General features: G+C 45.5%; 1 protein-coding gene across 2 annotated transcripts in view; it reads right to left on the reverse strand.

The window, feature by feature from the left end:
- The window catches only part of LOC128145004 (OX-2 membrane glycoprotein-like), a 53,128-nt gene that overhangs the window by 7,425 nt on the left and 26,860 nt on the right, over positions 1-18,843 (reverse strand). For both annotated transcript variants that reach the window (XR_008236286.1, XR_008236283.1), the window contains 2 exons: positions 3,464-3,551; positions 350-756 (listed from right to left, as the gene is read on the reverse strand). The gene's annotated coding sequence lies outside the window, so the exon portion shown is untranslated. The remainder of the gene's footprint in view (positions 1-349; positions 757-3,463; positions 3,552-18,843) is intronic.

Genomic DNA, 18,843 nt, shown 5'->3' on the forward strand with positions numbered 1-18,843 from the left:
CAGCTGGTGGAATGTTGTATCTGAGCTAACCCTCACCAGGCTCCCTTAAGACTCATGGGGAAAAAAAAAGAATTGTATCTCTCAATTTGTGCACATTATAGTTAAGTGGGCATTGGAGGAATCACCATAAACAGGCTGATTCACTCCTTAATTGTGAAGAAAGCCTTCCCATGTACAGAGTAGGGACCCACTGACCTCACTATGTCCTTTGCCAAGGAGAACACGACTTGCTTTGATCTGCTGTCATACACTTACTTTCCATCATCCATCCGCAAGCCTGCTTTCCAACTGCAGCAAAGTACATCCGCCTGGATCAGCTAAGGCAGGTCTAAGAATGAGATCTGCTCACCTGATCTGTATGCTGGGTCTGAGTTTGATCCACTGGGTCTCGATCCAGGACTGAAGAGCCTCAATCCATGCAGGGCTCCTGCTACAACAATGGATAAAAACTGAGCAGGAAGCAAAGCTACCACGAACCACGGCAGAAAGTACCTGTCTCAGCCCTTCGGACACAAAGGAGTGGAAGCAACTCAAGCTACGGGGTTGTTCCCAGGAGGTCAGAGCGGTGAGCATGACTGATGGACAACACGAGGAAGGTCCCAGTGCGAGAGCTGGAGCACACCTCTCCGCAATGCAGGACAACAGAGTTGCCTTCTTCCCTCCTAACATGAATGTGGCAGCAAAGGGAAGTCAAAAGATTTGTATGAGTAAAAAACTTCAGGCCAGCCCATAGGTTTCCTCTTATCCCTGTAGCACCTGAAGAGAGAGTACAGATTTTTAGGTAAAGACAGAAGAGTAGAGTGGGTCTGATGTTACAGTTTTCACATCAGATACAGCGAGTACTAAGGTTAGTGGGGATGAGAGATTGAATCCCAGCTGTCTCTTCTACCGCACAGAAAAAGAATTTGGTTACAGCTTGTCCCAATCATATTCTGGGACAAACACCTTCTGGGGGCTCTTGGTAAATGAACCAGAAAGAAGAAAATTAATAATAAAAGAAAAGAGTATTTTTATAGTTTCACATTTGTCTAAGCAGAGAGCATTTGAGGGGAACAGGCATACCATGCAAGCTGTTGCAGCTACAGTTAACCTCTATCCATCACGGAAGAGGACAACTCCTTTACAATATGTGGGGGCAGAGAAGTTAAATTCCCTGGTGTGATTTACTGTTAGAACAGCTCTATTAAAATCATTGAAAGATAACCGTTAGAAACACTCATCAAGCATCAGTGTAGAGAGTAAAGGAAAACCAAAGACTAAATCCTGAACTACTGCTTTTCCCCTTCTTCCTTAGCCAAAGACAGGGCTCCTGGAAGAACCATTGGAGAGCGACGCCAATGAAGTCAGGAGAACACCAGGTCAGCAGCCATTTAGTGTAACCACTCTTTCATGCATTACAGAAATGGAGGAGGTGGGGGGAAGAAAGAAATGGGATTTACTCCAGGTCCACCCTGCAGACTAGCACAAGCACGGGAAGAGCAGCCAAGCCTGTGGCTGACTGTGCACTTGGGATCAGTAGTAGAGCTGAGAAGGACTGCAGTGTGAAAATTTCCTCCCTGCATTTACTATTCTGATCCTTGTAAAATGCCTTACCCAAAAGACTGTCCCAGCAAGGCACACAAAGTACAGCTTTCCATAGCCAGAAAATATAGTTATCGTGCTTAACTATCACTTATGTCCCAAAGAATAGAAAACAAACATAACCTATTACAGGACCCCAGAGAACTGTAATTTGCCCATATATGGGGGAGGGAGACTATTCATTCAATCTTGAAAATTTTAACGAGATGTCTAAAATTAATCTCCCTAGCATTCTCACGGTTCTTTTTCCATAAATAAAAACCCGTTTGCTAGCTACTGTCTTTCCAGAATAAGAGCTATATTACCAGCACATGCGCCTTTGATTACTAGTTGCATGGGATTAATTATTTTTAAGTTTTAATCGTTCTTGCTTCGCTTTGACCTTCTGAAGTGCTAGATACACTCTCTAGTAGGTTAGTCTGTTACTTAAACGCAGATAGACTTGGTTTAAAAATTGCGTATTATCACAGGCAGTGTTTTGAGACAGCTCCTACTTTTGAAGTACACAGAACATAAATTCCTACCTGTACTCCCACCATCACTTCAACACCGCTAGTATAGCTACACTTCCATTATAGGAACCATTTGATGCCATGGAACAAATTGCATATACTGAGAGGATACTGTGACCTTTTAGTATTTTCTTTCTTACACAGCTTCAGTCACTGGTGAAGGCAACTGAGGCATCCACATCCCCAAAGAAAAAGGGTGGCAGACAGTCAGAAAAATTCATGTAGAGATGACTTTTGCAATCAGCCAAGCTAAAAATACTCATCCCCCATCCACACATGCAAGATTTGGGCTCCTCTAGCTGAGGTCTGCTGGCTGTTAGAAAGCAAAAGCAGTAGTGTTCTATGTGGCTGCTTCAGACAGTGGCCCTGGGACTAACAACAGTTAAAGCTCAGAGGAAGACTCTCAAGACGTCTCATCAGATTATCTGATCTGGCACAAAGCTCTGGTGCAAGTTTTGATTTCATCCAAATTCACTCAGGGGTCATGAAACCCACAGAAACAAGTGAAGCTGCCTACATTGACAATACCCATTGGGCAGCGTCAGAGCAGACCATGGGTGATGGAAGCAATGGGCCCCTAGCAGGTCTTCCAAGGAAAACAGATCTGAATGATGAAGTTCTGGTTTTCCTCTTACAAATGGTGACTGCACTGTGGCCCTCCACAGAGCGGAAAGACTGTGATAAGGCGAAATAAACATCATTAGTTTCTCCTGAGACAGTCCAGAGCTTGCAAAGGCTTTTGAAATAATGAGCAGGCATAACACAGATTTTTCAGGTGCCAAATAGAAGTTTTAATGTACTTCCTTTCCAAAAAATATTTTTCTCCTACCACCTTATCTTTGTTTTCCCTCAATTTATTGCAAATGTAATTTTGTTCCCAGCAGGAAGGTTATATGTGTAACAGATGAAAGACTGTATTCAGGGTGTGACGCACACAGAGCGATACCCTATAATTTTCACGGACATGTAGGTGTTCGTGTCACCTCGTAATTGCTTTACTATGTCTAAGCCACAGGCTCAGTCTCTGTCAACAGCCACCAAAAGAGGAGGGGGGGTGTGCAGAAGGGCAACTGGCCCCGGCAAGGCAGGCAGGGGTTGAGCTGGGCACAGCCAGGGCACAGCCATGCACCACCCCCTGGAATTAAATACTGGGGTTTGGGCTGACAATACACCAAACTGGGTCCAACCACTTTGGGGAGGGGAAAAAAAAAAGTCTGAAAAATCTCCAGGAGTTTCAGGTGTATGAAAACAGCATTTTTATCCAAAGAAACATAAAATGTATTTGGCAGCTCTGTCCAGAAAATCGTGCCCTCTGGGATACCCCAGAGGAGGGGGATGTTTACACTGCTGCTCAGGTCAGTGGTACGTACCTGTAATGTTTAATGCAGTCGTCATAAATGATCCCTTAACTTTTTTCCACAGGAAAGCTTTACAGAGTTTGTCTCCTCATAAGTTCTCCTAAAAAGTTGACAGAAAGGTTCAGAAGAAAATATTTTCTGATGAAAAATACCACTTTTTCAGATAGGTTGTTTTGATTTAAAGAGAATTAAAAAATCGTTTCTGCAAGACTGCAAGATTTCATTTCCTCTCTAGCTGAATAGGTGTTTTATTATTTCATTTGAAAATGCTGTTTTAATTCACGTGCAGCTTTCTTTTAGATCTACTGGAAATCAGCTAGCCTGTTACCATATCAGCTGCTATTTTAGAAGTGGTTGCCTTGGTTAAGAAATGAATGAGACCTTGAAAAGATAGGGCAAATAGGGCTTTTATGGTAGGCAAATAAATCTTCTGCCATCTTTATGTCTGCATCACAGTAAAATCTTTGTCTTACTCCATGATGACTCACGTTCCTTAAAGAAAGAGAAGACAAAGGGAGGAAGCCGTTTCAACCTGATTGCAGATTATTAATTTCCTGAGCCCTCAGCATCAGACCCTCCGCCGAGGCACAACGCCCACCGCCCCTGTAGCTCCTGAGGGCTCTGCATGCCCATGCTCTCCTCTTCCTCAGGAGGAAGGAGGAGGAGGGGACAGGAAGCTATGGGCCTCTGAAGCACTGACACAGAGCACTCAGAGCAGTGAAAATCAGTGAAAACCACATCTTGAACAACCAAAATAGATGAGCGCTGTCTGTTCTAGTCGTCAAATGAGGGAGAGCCCCATGGGGAAAATGTAGGTTGAGACTATGCTCATTGACACACCCAAGGAGGCTAAATTAAGATTACATACATAAGCTTTGCATTCTGTAATTTCCAATTACATAAGGATATAATGCTGGTTTTCCTATTATTCATCCTGTTATCTGGGCAAGGTACTTTTTTTAGGATCTCCTTTCCGCTTTTTAATTTCAAGGGCAGATGATGCTGCCTCTGGCCATGCCTTGATCTTTTCCATTCTTCATGCAATTAGCTTCAAATGCTCAATGCAGAAGAGGAATTCACACACCCTTTTCCCGTGCATTACTTACCGCCCATTCATCAGTGGACCCTTGTTGGCCATTCCCGTTAGTCTCACCAATAAGGTAACCGAAATCATGGTTCATCCATTTGGGACAAAGACTGTCTTTCCTGTTGCCCTCTGTGAACTACTTTGCGACAGCACCCTGAGGGCAACAGGCTTCCCCTTCAGCTCCCAAAACCATATTTTGGGCCTCACTGAGTATTTTGTGGCACCAGCAGACAAATTCCGGTCCAGGCAAGTCCAGGAAACTAAGTAAGCCGCAGCAAAAGTAAATGCAGTTACTTGCTACCTAGCAGCCGGGCTTGGACATTTTGAGCACAGCTTTCAGAAAGTCCCGCCTTCCCAGGTTATCTAATTACTGACACGCTTTTAATACAAGGGGGTTTTGCCTTTAAAACACCCACTGCTTCAAATAGGGTATAGAAGAGGGGATCTCCTTGCTGATTTCACTCAACTTCAGATTAGACCAGCCAGGAAACACCACCCATGTAATGCATTACTTTTGGCCTTAAAAGGATGCCACCTGGCAAACGAGGAGCTAGGGACAACTAGGAGGGGTTTTGCTAAATATGTTAAAGTAAATAGAAATGTACAATTCATCCTGGACTCTACTAATTCATCAAAGAAAAGGACATAAAGGCTTGCAGGACAGTTCAGAAAGTGTTGATACATACGTTTCATTTAGTTTTAGTGAGGCTTTTCTATCTTCATGAAGAGCATTGCTGTTCAGTTCTCACACACTTTGTTGGTCATCTTTACTATGAACGTGACCTCTGTAGGACTGGATTGCCTCTTACCATGCCAATGTAGTGGGTGTTGCATGGGGCAGCCGAAGTATGCATTCCCATACAAAAAAGACGTTCTTTGTGGCCCTTTGTCCTGGTTTCAGCTGGGATAGAGTTAACTGTCTTCCTAGTAGCTGGTACAGTGCTATGTTTTGAGTTCAGAGCGAAGAATGTTGATAACACTGATGTTTTCAGTTGTTGCTCAGTAGTGTTTAGACTAATGTCAAGGATTTTTCAGCTTCTCATGCCCAGCCAGTGAGAAAGCTGGAGGGGCACAAGAAGTTGGCACAGGACACAGCCAGGGCACCTGACCCAAACTGGCCAACGGTGTATTCCATACCATGTGACGTCCCATCCAGTACAGAAACGGGGAAGTGGGGGGCAGGGATTCGCCGCTCGGGGGACTGGCTGGGTGTCGGTCGGCGGGTGGTGAGCAATTGCACTGCGTATCATTTGTACATTCCAATCCTTTCATTATTGCTGTTGTCATTTTATTAGTGTTATCATTGTCATTGTTAGTTTCTTCTTTTCTGTTCTATTGAGCCGTTCTTGTCTCAACCCACGGGTTTTGCTTCTTCTCCCGATTTTCTCCCCCATCCCGCTGGGTGGGGGGGGGAGTGAGTGAGCGGCTGCGTGGTGTTTAGTTGCTGGCTGGGGTTAAACCACGACAGTCCTTTTTTTGGCGCCCAACGTGGGGCACGAAGGGTTGAGATAACGACAAACCTGACCAGAGCTTGTTAAAACAAATTTGTTATAAGCATTCATTATATCGGTCTAATAGTTGCTGGTCATTATGTTGATTTATGTGTTCTTAGAGTTGTTGCTCTGGTTTTTAAAGTTCTGTTATGTATCACCTCGCTTGCTGTATGTAGTCCCTCTTCTGCTGCTTATCATCCGTGGGAGGTGGATTAAGGTTTTCGCTTTGATGTATTGTATAACACTGGTTTATGGTATGATAAAGTCGTCGGCTGTGGGATTAATCCGGTACTTGCACCCAGCATTGTCACCTTTATACTGTGGAAGCCATCTGTGGGAAACTATTAATAATTATACCATTTACCTTTCCTCCTTGGAAAACCAGTCTATGGGTGGGATACCTTTCTTCCCCTCTCCTTTCTCCTTCAGTCCAGTTACAATGGTGTTTGAGAATTTTGAAAAATTTGAATACTCTTGGGATGTTGGGACCAGCACGGTCCTAGCCCTACTGCTAGGAATTAGCATGCTTCTGAATGTGGTTCAGGTCTCATTTAAGGTTAAACAACTATTTAAGAAAATCACCCAGAGATCTGCCCCAAGGCTGGATAATTATGAGTGGCAGGGTGTGTGGGGTAGTATGGGCAAGTACCTAGAAAAGTGGGCACCTCCAGTGTTTTGGAAATTCACCCCTGAACAAGTGCAGAATCCAGAAGAACTAGTAAAATATTTGGAAAAGGTATGCTGTCACCCCGGCAGCTCCAGAGAGATACAAATTACTGCAACGTGCTGGGGCCTGGCCCATGCCTATCGAGCCCTGTTCGACACCACTCAGTACCCTCAAGGGGAAGAGAAGGTCTCTGGACCTAACAACAAAACGATGAGCACTGTGGCTATCCAAACCTCAGCGACAGGCACTGCAGCCCCTCCAGCCTCGGCAATGAGCACGGCAGCTACCCAAACCTCGGCAACGGGCACTGAGGTCCCTCCAGCCCCAGCAACGAGCACAGCAGCTACCCAAACCTTGGCAACAGACACTGCGGTTATCCAAGACCCGGCGAGCGGTACTGCAACTGAACCAGTGGACCAACCTGCACCAGTATCAGTTGCCCCCGTACAGAAAAAGAAATATACAAAAAAATCAGTTCGCTTAGCGAAGGATGAAGGCGAACCAGGGTCATCACGGGAACAGGAGGAAGAGGCAGAACCAGAGGTAATAACCCGGTCCCTATCCTTGAGTGAGCTGCGGGATATGCGAAAAGATTTTGGCCGCCGTATAGGTGAGCATATTATCACCTGGCTCCTCCGATGCTGGGACAATGGGGCTAATAGCTTGGAATTAGAAGGTAGGGAAGCCAAGCAGCTGGGATCGCTTGCCAGGGAAGGTGGCATTGACAAGGCAATTGGAAAAGGGACACAAGCCATCAGCCTCTGGAGGCGACTCCTGTCAAGTGTGAAGGAAAGGTACCCCTTTAAGGAAGATGTTATATGTCAATCAAGCAAGTGGACAACCATGGAAAAAGGTATCCAATATCTGAGGGAATTAGCTGTGCTAGAGACAATTCATCATGATCCGGACAACCCACAATTACCCAAAGATCCAGACGAAGTCCAATGCACACGACCCATGTGGCGGAAGTTTGTACGGAGCGCACCATCGTCCTATGCCAACTCACTGGCAATAATGACCTGGAAAGACGAAGAGGCACCGACAGTGGATGAAGTGGCTCGCCAACTCCGTCAATACGAAGAGAATCTCTCCTCCTCCCTACAAGCCTGCATTTCGGCTGTGGAGAAGCTGTCCGAGGATTTCCAGCAATTCAAAGAGGAGATGTCCTGTTGCCCACCTGTAAGGACCAATGTCTCAGCTATTAGGAGTGAGCACTCCTCTGCCCAAGAGAAAGAATATAGAAGGTACACACCGCGAGGTGCCCTGTGGTTTTACTTATGTGATCATGGAGAGGACATGAGGAAATGGGATGGAAAACCTACCTCGGTCCTAAATGCACGGGTACGTGAGCTGCGAGGAAAAAACACCACAAAAGGGGATTCTACCAGGAAAAATGCCGCTCCGGTTTCCAAACAGAGTAGAAGGGCTGATCTTATTTCTGATCCTCTTGAAGGGACTTCTGAGCCAATTTTACGAGAAGTGAATACTGGATACTCTGACCAGAATTAGAGGGGCCCTGCCTCCAGCCAGGTGGAGGAAAGGGATAACCGGGTCTATTGGACTGTGTGGATTCGATGGCCTGGCACGTTAGACCCACAGGAGTATAAGGCTCTAGTAGACACCGGCGCACAGTGTACTTTAATGCCATCAAGTTATGAAGGGGCAGAACCCATTTCTATTTCTGGTGTGACAGGGGGATCCCAAGAGTTAACTGTATTGGAAGCTGAAGTAAGCCTAACTGGGAATGAATGGCAGAAACACCCCATTGTGACTGGTCCAGAGGCTCCGTGCATCCTTGGCATAGACTATCTCAGGAGAGGGTATTTTAAGGACCCAAAGGGGTATCGATGGGCTTTTGGTATAGCTGCCTTGGAGACGGAGGGCACGGAACAGCTGTCTACCCTGCCTGGTCTCTCTCAAGACCCTTCGATTGTGGGGTTGCTGAGGGTTGAAGAACAACAAGTACCAATTGCTACCACGACGGTGCACCGGCGGCAATATCGCACCAACCGAGACTCTCTGATTCCCATCCACAAGTTGATTCGCCAACTGGAGAGCCAAGGAGTGATCAGCAAAACTCGCTCACCTTTTAATAGTCCCATATGGCCCGTGCGAAAGTCTAATGGGGAGTGGAGACTAACAGTTGACTATCGCGGCCTGAATGAAGTTACGCCACCGCTGAGTGCTGCCGTTCCAGATATGCTAGAACTTCAATACGAACTAGAGTCAAAGGCAGCCAAGTGGTATGCTACAATTGACATTGCTAATGCGTTTTTCTCAATCCCTCTGGCAGCAGAGTGTCGTCCACAATTTGCCTTTACTTGGAGGGGTGTCCAGTACACTTGGAATCGACTGCCCCAGGGGTGGAAACACAGCCCCACCATTTGCCATGGACTAATCCAGACTGCACTGGAAAAAGGTGAAGCTCCGGAACACCTGCAATACATTGATGACATCATCGTATGGGGCAACACGGCAGAAGAAGTCTTTGAGAAAGGGAAGAAAATAATCCAAATCCTTCTGAAAGCCGGTTTTGCCATAAAAGAAGGTAAGGTCAAGGGACCTGCACGGGAGATCCAGTTTTTAGGAATAAAATGGCAAGATGGGCGTCGTCAGATCCCAATGGATGTGATTAACAAAATAGCAGCTATGTCTCCACCAACTAATAAAAAGGAAACACAGGCCTTCTTAGGTGTCGTGGGGTTTTGGAGAATGCATATTCCAAATTACAGTCTGATTGTAAGCCCTCTCTATCAAGTGACCCGAAAGAAGAATGATTTTCAATGGGGCCCTGAGCAACAACAAGCCTTTGAACAAATTAAACGGGAGATTGTTCACGCAGTAGCCCTTGGACCAGTCCGGACAGGACAAGATGTTAAAAATGTGCTCTATACTGCAGCTGGGGAGAATGGCCCTACCTGGAGCCTCTGGCAGAAAGCACCTGGGGAGACCCGAGGCCGACCCCTGGGGTTTTGGAGTCGGGGATACAGAGGATCCGAGGCTCGCTATACTCCAACTGAAAAGGAGATATTGGCAGCATATGAAGGAGTTCAAGCTGCCTCAGAAGTTGTTGGTACTGAAACACAGCTCCTCTTAGCACCCCGACTGCCAGTGCTGGGCTGGATGTTCAAAGGGAGGGTCTCCTCTACACATCACGCGACTGATGCCACGTGGAGTAAGTGGATTGCACTGATCACACAACGGGCTCGCATAGGAAACCCCAGTCGCCCAGGAATTTTGGAAGTGATCACGGACTGGCCAGAAGGCAAAGATTTTGGAATGTCGCCAGAGGAGGAGGTGGCACGTGCTGAAGAGGCCCCGCTGTATAATAAACTGCCAGAAAATGAGAGGCAATATGCCCTGTTCACTGACGGATCCTGTCGCATCGTGGGAAAGCATCGGAGGTGGAAAGCTGCCGTATGGAGTCCTACACGACAAGTTGCAGAAACTGCTGAAGGAGAAGGTGAATCGAGTCAGTTTGCAGAGGTGAAAGCCATCCAGCTAGCATTAGATATTGCTGAAAGAGAAAAGTGGCCAGTGCTCTATCTCTATACTGACTCATGGATGGTGGCAAATGCCCTGTGGGGCTGGCTACAGCAATGGAAGCAGAGCAACTGGCAGCGCAGAGGTAAACCCATCTGGGCTGCCGCACTGTGGCAAGATATTGCATCCCGGCTAGAGAATCTGGTTGTAAAAGTACGTCACGTAGATGCTCACATACCCAAGAGTCGGGCCACTGAAGAACATCAAAACAACCAACAGGTGGATCAGGCTGCCAAGATTGAAGTGGCTCAGGTGGACCTGGACTGGCAACATAAGGGTGAGCTATTTATGGCTCGGTGGGCCCATGATGCTTCAGGCCATCAGGGAAGAGATGCAACATATAGATGGGCTCGTGACCGAGGGGTGGACTTGACCATGGACACTATTGCACAGGTTATCCATGAATGTGAAACATGTGCTGCAATTAAGCAAGCCAAGCGGTTAAAGCCCCTGTGGTATGGAGGGCGATGGCTGAAATATAAATATGGAGAAGCCTGGCAGATTGACTATATCACACTCCCACAAACTCGCCAAGGCAAGCGCTATGTGCTCACGATGGTGGAAGCAACCACTGGATGGCTGGAAACATATTCTGTGCCCCATGCCACCGCCCGGAACACTATCCTGGGCCTAGAAAAGCAAGTCTTGTGGCGACATGGCACCCCAGAACGAATTGAGTCAGACAACGGGACTCATTTCCGAAACAACCTCATAGACACCTGGGCCAAAGAGCATGGCATTGAGTGGGTGTATCATATCCCCTATCATGCACCAGCCTCTGGGAAAATTGAGCGATACAATGGACTGTTAAAGACTACATTGAGAGCAATGGGGGGTGGAACTTTCAAACATTGGGATACACATTTAGCAAAAGCCACCTGGTTAGTCAACACCAGAGGATCTGCCAATCGGGGTGGCCCTGCCCAGTCGGAATTTTTACATACTGTAGAAGGGGATAAAGTCCCTGTAGTGCACATAAAAAATATGTTAGGGAAGACAGTCTGGGTTACTCCTGCCTCAGGCAAAGGTAAACCCATTCGTGGGATTGCTTTTGCTCAAGGGCCTGGGTGCACTTGGTGGGTGATGCGAAAAGATGGGGAAGTCCGATGTGTGCCTCAAGGGGATTTAATTTTAGGTGAGAACAGCCAGAATTAAACTGTATATTAGTTGCTATATAACCCTGCTACTGTATATTATCCTTACTATAATTATGTGCTATATCCATAGTACTATAGTAAGAATCACTTAGATCAAGCAAGAAAAGAACTGTGATAAAACTGAGCAAAGCGCAGTAGTGATGGAACCAGAACTGACTCCAGCATGCAACAATCCAACGGTGCACACCATCCTCCTGCTGCGCCAAATGTCACCTGCTTGTCACACTGCACTGAAGCCCAATTCTGCTCTACCGACTGAGAGGACTTTGCACCATCCCTCCTGCCCAGAAAGACTGGTATGACAGATGGAGCCCAGAGTCGGAAACTAAATGAACTCAATGAACATTTTATGAACATGACCCATGAACTAAAGGAATGATATCTCTGTGTGTGTATACATATATATATATATCATTGCTCATATGTCTTAAAGGGATGGAAAAGTGATGATTGATCAGGATGTAACTAAAGGTATGGGAACTGTGCATGACGTCAATGGTATAGAATAAGGGGTGGATACTGTCCTGGTTTCAGCTGGGATAGAGTTAACTGTCTTCCTAGTAGCTGGTACAGTGCTATGTTTTGAGTTCAGAGCGAAGAATGTTGATAACACTGATGTTTTCAGTTGTTGCTCAGTAGTGTTTAGACTAATGTCAAGGATTTTTCAGCTTCTCATGCCCAGCCAGTGAGAAAGCTGGAGGGGCACAAGAAGTTGGCACAGGACACAGCCAGGGCACCTGACCCAAACTGGCCAACGGTGTATTCCATACCATGTGACGTCCCATCCAGTACAGAAACGGGGAAGTGGGGGGCAGGGATTCGCCGCTCGGGGGACTGGCTGGGTGTCGGTCGGCGGGTGGTGAGCAATTGCACTGCGTATCATTTGTACATTCCAATCCTTTCATTATTGCTGTTGTCATTTTATTAGTGTTATCATTGTCATTGTTAGTTTCTTCTTTTCTGTTCTATTGAGCCGTTCTTGTCTCAACCCACGGGTTTTGCTTCTTCTCCCGATTTTCTCCCCCATCCCGCTGGGTGGGGGGGAGTGAGTGAGCGGCTGCGTGGTGTTTAGTTGCTGGCTGGGGTTAAACCACGACACCCTTTAAGACTGGACATATCACCAATCTCATCTGAGCATCACACAAATATTTTAATACCTTAAATGTCTCAGGTGGACATATTTCTAGCCAACAGGCAAGAAAATTCTTCTCCTGGGTAGCTGAGTTGAAGCAAGGATGAAGAAATAGGTCTGTCTGTCTTAGATCTTCGCATTTAAGTACAGAAAGAGCTATTGCTTCATCTCAGTAAGCACACGTGCATTTTTTTTCCACGGAAGATTCTTAAAAATTTCCACAGTTTGCTGAAAGATTGTGTAATGGTTGTAAATGTTCTGTGCTGCTTGGGGCCTCTAACTGAAGTGGATGTTTGAATTTAGATTCATTTTAAACAGAAGCCAAGACTATGTAAGAATCCCGTAACTCATTTTGAGTTAACTTCTTTTGCATTTTTCCCTCCCATGCGTTAGATTAATTTCCCAACTTTCAGCTTCAGCAGTAAGTTAGTAATACAGTAAACAAACTCCATGCAAGTAATTTTGCACAAGTAACAAATGGACAGGAGACAGAATCAAGAATTGACATTCAACCTGTCTGACCTTCACAGAATGTTTGAACTTAAGCCTCTAGGTGGAAGACCTTCTACTACAATGTTTGCTGCAAGCAGATCCAGGTTGTGTATTATTTATTTGCTTATGAGAGATTAAATCTCCAGGAGGCATTCCTCCAAGATTGCAGCTAACAGCAAAAATCTTCTAAAATAATTTATCTTGGGCAAATTCATGAATACAGTTGTGTAGGATCAGCTCAGTATGTTTGAAGCCTAGTCTAAACCACATTGCATGCCTATTGAGCAATACTACAGTATTACATTAATTGGTGCCTGCCACCCATCTTTGTATGAGCTGAACACTAAATCCAAGTAACATAAATCCACAAAATGGAATATATGCAGCTGTTTCGCATGCCAGTAATTAATGAGTTTACTTCATAGTAGAAAAATTTACTCCCCATTGAAAGCCCCAGAAATCTCACTGAACAAAAAAAGGCGGTCTAATGCCCTGCAACCACAAGCTCTACACAACATGGGCTATCAAGAAGGCTATAGCATGAATCCTCACTGCAAGCCCTTATCCCTTGAGCTAAGACACTAATTGGTGACACGTGTAGTGCACATGCTCCCACTCCCACAGGAGCTCCGGATGCCTCTGCAGGTTGGCTTACAGGGTAAGATAACATCTTTCAGCAAACACAGAAATAGCCTCTGCTTCTTTCTCTGTGCTGTGGCTGATTAGGACGGGATGTTTTACATTTTGACTAAATAAATATTTTATGACAATGCACAGTAACAGGAAAACAGATAACAGTTTTAGAGACAGGTACGGCCTTGTAGCTAACTTTGGCAAAACAGTGGGATTCATGAATCTGTCTCCTCCTTGGGACCTAGTTAAATGCAGACTTTCACTGGACTTTCCTGTAATCCCTAAATTTGACAATCTTTACTGGAATATCAGTTTAATATCAGCCTGATATTCATGGAGGCTGTCATTTTTACTGGAGGAGAATTGAATGCAACTGCCCAAATTAGATGCTGACCTCCTTTGGCGTTATGAATATGAATAACTTCCTGGACAGAAAAGAATAGAATAGAATAATTCAGTTGGAAGGGACCTACAACGATCATCTAGTCCAACTGCCTGACCACTTCAGGGCTGATCAAAAGTTAAAGCATATTATTAAGGGCACTGCCCAAATGCCTCTTAAACACTGACAGGCTTGGGGCATCGACCACCTCTCTAGGAAGCCTGTTCTGGTGTTTGACCACCCTCTTGATAAAGAAATGCTTCCTAATGTCCAGTCTAAACCTCCCCTGGCACAGCTTTGAACCATTCCCACGTGTCCTACCACTGGATCCCAGGCAGAAGAGCTCAGCACCTCCCTCTCCACTTCCCCTCCTCAGGAAGCTGTAGAGAGCAATGAGGTTGCCCCTCAGCCTCCTTTTCTCCAAACTAGACAAGCTCAAAGTCCTTAGCCATTCCTCATAGGACATGCCTTCTGGCCCTTCCACCAGCTTTGTTGCCCTCCTCTGGACACATTCAAGTACCTGAACATCCTTCTTAAATTGTGGGGCCCAGAACTGCACACAATACTCAAGGTGAGGCCGCATTGATGCTAAAGACAGCGGGATAATCACCTCTTTTGACTGTTGTACTGTGTTTGATGCACCCCAGGATGTGGCTTGCCCTCTTGGTTGCCAGGGCACACTGCTGACTCACCAGCACCTGCAGATCCCTTTCTGCACAGCTGCTCCCCAGCCACTCCTCTCCCAATTTATACTTGTGCCCAGCATTACTCTGTCCCAGGTGCAGAATCTGGCATTTGGATGGACTTGCTAAATTTCATCCCATTAATCATTGCCCAATGCTCCAATTTATCTAGATCCCTCTGCAAGGTGTCTCGTCCCTCGAGAGAGTCAACAGCACCTCCCAGTTTGGTACCATCAGCAAACTTGCTAATTGTGCATTCAACTCCTGCATCTACATCACTGATAAATATATTAAACAGAACTCGCCCTAGGATTGAGCCCCTAGGAACACTGTTGGTGACCAGTCACCAGCCAGATGTAGCCCCATTTACTACAACCCTTTGAGCCCTGCTGTTCAGCCAGATCTTCACCCGGCGCACCGTGTACCTGCTCATCTCACAGTTGGACAGCTTGTCCAGAAGGATGCTGCGAGGGACAGTCTCAAAAGCCTTACTAAAATCCAGAAAAATGACATCCACCACCTTCCCTTTCCTCCAGCTAGGCGGGTGACCTTATCATAGAAGGATATCAAATTAGTTCAACAGGACTTAACCTTTGTGAAGCCATGTTGACTGTGCCTGATGATTGCATTGTTCTTTAAATGTCTTTCAATAGTACCCAGTATGGTCTTCTCCATAATTTTTCCAGGTACTGAGGTTAGACTAACAGGTCTTAGTTTCCTGGGTCTTCTCTCACACCCTTCTTGTAAATTGGAATAACACTGGCTAGCTTCCAGTCAGCAGGGACCTCCTCAGACTCCCCAGACCTTCGGTAGATGATTGAGAAGGATTCTGCTGTAACATCTGCTAGCTCCTTCAGTACTCTGGGATGAATCCCATGAGGTGCCATGGATTTAAGAACATTCAACTGATGTAACTGGTCCCTTACAACTTCAGTGTGCACAAATGGAAAGTCGCTGTTCCCACAGTCATGGTCCTCCAACTCAGAGGACTGGGAAACCCAAGGACTATCAGTATTATTAAAGACAGAAGCAAAAAAGGCATTGAATATCTCCACTTCTTCTTCATTCCTATTTGTCAGGTGACCATCTTCAACAAGTTTTCCTTAGACCTCCTCTTTCTATTAAGGTACTTAAAAACCCCTTTCTTGTTGTCTGAGACAACACTGGCCAGCTTCAACTCTAGTTCAGCTTTGGCCTTACATGTCTTCTCCCTGCATATGCGAACCACAGCTCTGTAATCTTCCTGCGAAGCCTGACCTTGCTTCCAGAGATCATACAATTTCTTTTTCCTCTTAAGCTCCATGAGGAGTTCTCTGTTCAGCTAGGCTGGTCTCCTGCCCTGCTTGCTTGACTTACGAGAGAATGGAATTGCCTGTTCCTGTTTCTAAAAGGTGGTTCTTAAAAAATGACCAGCACTCATAGGCCCTTAAGCCCTCAAAAGCAGATTCCCAGGGTACCCTGCTAAACAGCTCCCTTAACAGCTTAGTTCACTCTCCTGAAGTCGAGAGTAGCAACCCTGCTGTTGTTTTTTCTCATTACATCAACAATTTTAAACACAACCATTTTGTGATCATTGTGGCCAAGACAGCCACCTACCATCACATCTCCCACGAGACCTTCTCTATTCACAAATAACAAGTCTAGGAGGGCATCTTTCCTAGCTGCCTCACTGAGTACTTGTGACAAGAAGTTATCTTCAACAAACTACTGGATTTTCCCAGACTTGCTCGTCACAGCAGTATGGTATTCCCAGTTAATGTCTGGGAGGTTGAAATCTCCCATAAGGACAAGGGCTACCAATCCAGAGATTTCTCCTGATTGCCTATAGAATAACTCATCAGTGCTATCATCGTGGCTGGGCTATCAATAGTAGACACCCACTACATCTGCTTTGTTTCCCATCCCCCTAATCCTCACCCAGAAGCTCTCAAACATATACTCCCTAACTGTAAGGGCTGTACAGTCAAATCTCTCCCTTACATACAGTGCAAGTCTGCCTCACCTGCCCTGCCTGTCCCTCCTAAACAGCCTGTAGCCCTCCATCCCAGCACTCCAATCATGGGACTCATCCCACCACATCTCACTACTACTGATGACATCGTATCTCTGGGAACAGACCAGTGCTTCCAGTTCATCCTGTTTGTTTCTCAAACTGCTTATGTTGGTGTACAAGCATTTCAGACGAATAAGTGTTTTGGTGAACAGGAGCACAAAACCTAAGGACCCATGTTTTAATCAACTATTGTAAAAAAAGAACTTCTTGTAGGCTGACCGGGCAGAATTCAAATCTCACAATGTGACCGTGAATAATATGATAATAGTGTTTCACATAAATGCATAAACCACCCCATATTTTATACTGACAAGTAAAGGTGAGCAGTGTGCTTAGTTCAGCGCTAGCTCTCATCAAAAACATGCCAGGAGGGTACCACCGACCAAGGTGGATGACCATTTAGCCTTGACTGGCAACTGTACGTTGTCATGACATAGACACCATATACCTAAGGCTCCCTTTTTGCATCTCTCCCTCCCTTGTGGGCCCTAATAATGTGCTGTCAAATCTACCCTTCAAAAGATTTTCCAAAAGTCTAAGAATACCTCAGCCTGCCTCTGTGCAGGAGCTTTGTATGATGATAGGGAAGGGACTAATGCTTATCAGATTCATAATCCCTGGAAAGAGGGGTTTGCTGTTGGTTTCTAATACACAGACACTGTTCAGAGACATCTCAGGCCATACATGAAATGACGTAAGTTAAGGAGTATGCACTGCATCACTGCTGCTCCAGGAGTTCAGCATAGCTGTATTTACATAAGCAAAAGCAGAATGTGATACTATACTAGGTCTCTGAAAATATTTCCATTATCTTTTGAAAAATTAATTGTTTTTCTATAATTAATTATTTCCCAGAACGAACCTCAATGAGTACTGGCACAAAATGTTTCCTTCTTATCTTCACAGCTTTTCAGTTTTTCTCAGTTAAAAAAGAAAATGACAAAACACATAAATATAACCAAAAAAAACAATGGAAAAAATAACAAGGAAAGTTACAGTTATGACATTTAATCAGAGCTTCTCAGATCTGGAAGTGGAATACTTTAAGTTACTAACAGTGGAAAGAATAAGCGGTGCCATGTTTTTTTTCTCTGATGGGGAGTGAGTCACTCAGATAAGTCACTTGTGAAATACCGGGATGTACAGTCTGCACTAATTTCCTTTATAATTATCTTTTAATCATGTTTACAGTAACAAGTTCTGGAAAAATGGGACTCTGTCACACTTTTGGGCCTTTTAATTGTGAAAATATTTTTCGACCTACTTTTTTTTTTTAATAAATCCTCATCTAAAGGATGAGCCGATAACTTAACAAAATTGATGGCACATACTGGACTAACCACACCCTCACAGCATGTTTGTCCACGGCTGAAAATAAATGGCATAAGGCCTTCCTTTGACCCATGTCTCTACACCCTTCTTCAGCCCAAAGCAAACCTTTCCATGTCTCACCAGCATGAAATCTGCCCATAAAGATCTACAGGCATCCCAGCAGGAGTGCTACAACGTATGCAATCAACTGGGAGCCAAAATATACATCATTCAGTTGTTTCCACTGCACTTTGTATAACCTTTGTTGTGGTTTAACCCCAGCCAGCAACCAAGCACCACACAGCGGCTCTATTACTCCCCCCCTCAGCTGGACAGGGGAGAGAAAATATAACAAAGGGCTTGTGGGTCGAGATAAGGACAGGGAGACATCACTCACCAATTACCATCATGGGCAAAACAGACTCGACTTGGGGAAAATTAACTTAATTTATTGCCAATCAAACCAGAGTATGGTAATGAGAAATAAAACCAAATCTCAAAACACCTTCCCCCCACCCCTCCCTTCTTCCTGGGCACAGCTTCACTCCTGAATTCTCTACCTACCCCACTCAGCAGCGCAGGGGGGTGGGGAATGGGGGTTACGATCAGTTCATCACACATTGTCTCTGCCGCTTCATCCTCCTCAGGGGGAGGACTCATCACACTCTTCCCCTGCTCCAGCGTGGGGTCCCTCCCACGGGAGTCAGTCCTCCACAAACTTCTCCAATGTGGGTCCTTCCCACGGGCTGCAGTTCTTCA

This window comes from Harpia harpyja, chromosome 8 (genome assembly GCF_026419915.1).
Source record: "Harpia harpyja isolate bHarHar1 chromosome 8, bHarHar1 primary haplotype, whole genome shotgun sequence".
Taxonomy (NCBI): Eukaryota; Metazoa; Chordata; class Aves; order Accipitriformes; family Accipitridae; genus Harpia; species Harpia harpyja.